A 4,834-nucleotide genomic window follows, 5' to 3' on the forward strand; every position below is an offset into this window, starting at 1 on the left:
ACCGAGACTCTACCGTTCGTCACGCAAGCATGATTTTTGCTTTGAACACAATTTTGATTTATACATTCTCAGATTGCTCTTCATGCATGCATGGGTTTTTTAAATGCATCATTATTTTCCCTCTGCCTAGATAATTACCTTCTCACTGTTTGAGTATTTGTTCATTCTTTTATGCTAACACCCACACTGCTTTGTCCAGAAAAGCCTTATTGCCAGACAACTGGGATATATTAGCAAATAGCTCATCTATCATACTGCTAATCACTTTAAAAGGTATGTTTAAAGAACAAGAACTAGTAAAAATGGCCAGACAAAATAGCTTCTCAGAAGAAGCAGAGTCCATCCTCCTGCCCAAAGCTAATCCTTACCGTATTATTTATCTATTTCTGCCGATAGGCTCAGCCTCAATCGACGCATAGGGCTTTACTTCTTTACCTGGTACAAAGATATTAACCCCACTACAAAGGTATTAATTACTTCAGCCTAATACACAATCTGCACATAATTTTCATTTTTTATTTTATTGATTTTTTTATTTTTTTTTTTACAGAGAGGAAGGGAGAGAGATAGAGAGTCAGAAACATCGATGAGAGAAACATGGATCAGCTGCCTCCTGCACGCCCCCCACCGGGGACGTGCCTGCAACCAACGCACGTGCCCTTGACGGGAATTGAACCCGGCACCCCCCAGTCTGCAGGCCGACGCTCTATCCACAGAGCCAAACCGGTTTCGGCCATTTTTATTTTTTTAAAATATATTTTTTTATTGATTTCAGAGAAGGAAGGAGAGGGAGAGAGAGATGGGAACATCAATAACGAGAGAGAATCATTGATCAGCTGCCTCCTGCATGCCCCCTACTAAGGACTGAGCTTGCAACCCCGGGCATGTGCCCTTGACCAGAATCAAACCCGGGACCCTTCAGTCCACAGGCCGATGCTCTATCCGCTGAGCCAAACCAGCTAGGGCTGCACATCATTTAAAAAAATTGGCATCATAGTCTGGCCAGTGTGGCTCAGTGATTGAGTGTCAACCTATGAACCAGGAGGTCACGGTTAGATTCCCGGTCAGGTCACATGCCTGGGTTTTGGGCTCGATTCCCCAGTGTGCAGGAGGCAGTTGATCTATTTCCCTCTCATCGATGTTTCTATCTCTCTCCCTTCTTCCTCTCTTTCTAAAAATCAATAAAAACATTTTTTTAAAAATCAGCATTATAGCTTTGAAGATATCTTATGTCCATGGTTTTAGTAAAATTAGCACATTGGGAATCAAGAAAGTAGAAATTTAGATTTTTTTTACTACTCAACCTATTGATAGGGTTCAGAATATGCAACCCCAAATATGGAGCCTTGGCATATCAAATATTTTAAGCAAAGGAATGTGAAAAAACAGCAAAAGCAAGAAGGTCATTCTGACCCTGTCCTTCTTGAAACCGGTCATAGAACCGTCACGTCAGAGGTGCCCTTTCTATACCCAGAGGCAGGCAGCATCTTTATCTCCAAAGACAAGGGGCACCAAAAGAAACCCAAACAAACAGCTCTTGCTGAGTGTCCCCGGATTACAATGACCTCGTATTCCTCAGCCTATCGTTTCTCTAATACTATCCACTCTTCACCAAACCTATCATCAAATACTCAGGTTTAACTGTTTCTTTGGGTCTCATGTCATGTAAAACTTATCTATACTAATAAAAGGGTAATAAGCTAATTAGACCGGGTGACCTTCCAGGAGACCTTCTGGATGACCTTCTGGACAAAGCCATGGTGGCAGGGCCGAGGCGAGGCAGTTAGGGGTGATCAGGCCAGGAGGGGAGGGCAGTTGGGGGTTATCAGGCTGGGGGGGGGCAGTTGGGGGTGAGCAGGCCTGTGGGGGGGTAGTTGGGGGTGAGCAGGCCGGCGGGGGGCAGGCAGTTGGGGGCAAGCAGGCCGGCAGACAGAATGGGTAGGGGTGATCAAGCAGGCAGGCAGGTGAGCGGTTAGGAGCCAGCGGTCCCGGATTGCGAGAAGGATGTCCAAGAGGTCCCAGATTGGAGAGGATGCAGGCTGGACTGAGGGACACACCCCTCCCCCGGGCATGAATTCCGTGCACTAGTATGAAATAAATCTGTATGCTTTTCTCCTGCTAATTTGTCTCTGTGAGTTTCATTTTCAGACCCAGTCAGGGACCTTAAGAGGGCTGAGGAAACTTTTTCCTTCCCTACACTGCATAATTGCTTGAGACTTAGCAGTTTAAACAATAAACACTTATTATCTCATATCACTTCAGGTGGTGCGGAATCTGGGAGCAGCTTAGCTGAGTGTGTCTGGCTCAGAGGAGCTCATGCACTTACAGCCAAAATGCCAACAGGGCTGCCGTCATCTGAAGGCTCCCTGAGCTGGGGGATCTACTTCCAGGCTCACTCATCTGGTTGTCAGCAAGAAGCCTCAGTTTCCCACCACTCGTGACTCTCCACAGGGTTGCTTACAAATTGGCTTCCCCCAGAGTGAATGATAGGGTTGGGGGTGAGGAGGATGGTGGGTTGGGGGATGGGGGAGGAGGAAGCCAGCAAACCACCAAGATAAAAGCCATGGTGTCTTTGATATCCTCATCTCAAAAGCAACCACTTCTGCCACATTCAACCAGACACACAGACCATCCCAGAGACAACCTGGGAGGGGATGACATAAGTGTGTGTGTTATAGAAGTCCAGAGAAAAATCAAGTAATGCTTACAGAAATGGAGTTACACAGCTTTATTGTGCCTGCGGACACAAAATGTGGGTGGGGCTTCCGGACCTTTCGGGGGCTTTGCAAAAAGCCCCATGTGTGGGAATGCGACCATACCTAAGGGCCTGGTCGGGTGCCAGCACGGACAGCCCTGTCCGGGGTGTGTGTATTGTTTTATGATTTATGGCCTCTGTAACATGTGAGCAAACAGGCAACAAGTCTTGCTAGCCCAGACTGCAGGAAAAGGGGCAATAGGTTATATTTTCCCATCTGCGTTACATTGTTCCGCTTGAAGAAAGTTCCCTTAGAGGGAACCAGATATTATTCTGGTCAAGGGCACATACCTGGGTTTGGGCTTGATCCCCAGTAGGGGGGCATGCAGGAGGCAGCCAATCAATAATTCTCTCTCATCATTGATGTTTCTATCTTTCTCTCCCTCTCCCTTCCTCTCTGAAATCAATAAAAATATATTTAAAAGAGAGAAAAGCCAAAACCGGTTTGGCTCAGTGGATAGAGCGTCGGCCTGCGGACTGAAGGGTCCCGGGTTCGATTCCGGTCAAGGGCATGTACCTTGGTTGCGGGCACATCCCCAGTAGGGGGTGTGCAAGAGGCAGCTGATCGAAGTTTCTCTCTCATCGATGTTTCTATCTTTCTCTCCCTCTCCCTTCCCCTCTGTAAAAACTCAATAAAAATATATTTAAAAGAAAAAAAAAAAAAAAGAGTGTCAAAGCCCCACCAATTTCTCAATTGATAGATGTGTTGGCTCAATTTGAGGGGATCATTTACTTCTGAGAACTTCTAATTGGGAGAGGAAACTTTTTTTTAAAAAAAGTATTCTAAAAAAAGAACCACACACACCAAAAACCTTATCTCCAAGGAGTTTTATCCCTTCTCCCACTTCCATCAAGCAGCCTTTTGCTCCTACGCTTTGACTACTTCCTCTTTACTGGCTCTTTCCTAACTTGGTTTAACTCAGACGCTTCACTTTTATACCTTCTTGGGGAAAAAGAAAAAAGACAACTCTTCCTACACTATAGGCTCTGCCCGAGTCACCACTCTATCTCCAGGGCCACTCTCCTGAAGAAGGTCACACACGCCTCCACTCCCCCACTTCTCCTTTCTTTGTTCCACAACAGTTTGACCTGCACCCCAACGTCGCCAATGTAATTGTGATCCCCAGGTCACTGTGACATTGGCAAGAGCTTTGTGGTTGAAAATTCCAATGTGTTTTCAGCCCTCAATCTCTATAGCACTCCAAGTACCTCTTTTCCCCTGGCCCGGGTGATACCATTCATCCCTGCCTTTTGTCTTAACCCCTTCATGACTGTTTCTCAGCCTCCATTGCCGAAATTCTTCCTTTACCTCTCTATAAATATTGGTATTCTGTACAATTCAACCCTCACCTGTCTTTTGTTATTCTAAACACGTCCACTTTGTAATTTCTTCTATATTAGTGGCGTTAGCTACCATCTGAATGCTGCTAACTGATAAATCCAAATTCCCAAATTAGTCCTCTTTCTTGACTTCCACATTATAACCAACTCCTTGCTTAAGAATGTGAAAGCACCCCAGCTGGTTTTGTTCAGTGGATAGGGCATCAGCCTGCAGACTGAATGGTCCCTGGTTTGAGTCCGATCAAGGGCATATGCCTGGGTAGCGGGGCTTGATCCCCAGTAGGGGGGGCATGCAGGAGGCAGCCAATCAATGATTCTCTCTCAGCATTGATGTTTCTATCTTTCTCTCCCTCTCCCTTCCTCTCTGAAATCAAATAAAAATATATTTAAAAGAGGAAAAAAAAAAAGAGTGTCAAAGCCCCACCAGTTTCTCAATTGATAGATACGTTGGCTCAATTTGAGGGTATCATTTACTTCTGAGAACTAATTGGGAGAGGAAATTAAAAAAAAAAAGTATTCTAAAAAAAAACACCACACCTTATCTCCAAAGAGTTTTATCATTTGGTTCAGCCCTCAATCTCTATAGCACTGAAGTAATATGGACACAGCAAAAGTTTCCCTCCCTCCCCAGAGGAAGCCACCAATATGTCCACCAAATCATTATTTATCACTAGGGGCCCAGTGCACAAATTCGTTCATGAACCTTGAAAGGAACTGTGGTCCGTGAGACTGCAGTAG

This window comes from Eptesicus fuscus, chromosome 7 (genome assembly GCF_027574615.1).
Source record: "Eptesicus fuscus isolate TK198812 chromosome 7, DD_ASM_mEF_20220401, whole genome shotgun sequence".
Taxonomy (NCBI): Eukaryota; Metazoa; Chordata; class Mammalia; order Chiroptera; family Vespertilionidae; genus Eptesicus; species Eptesicus fuscus.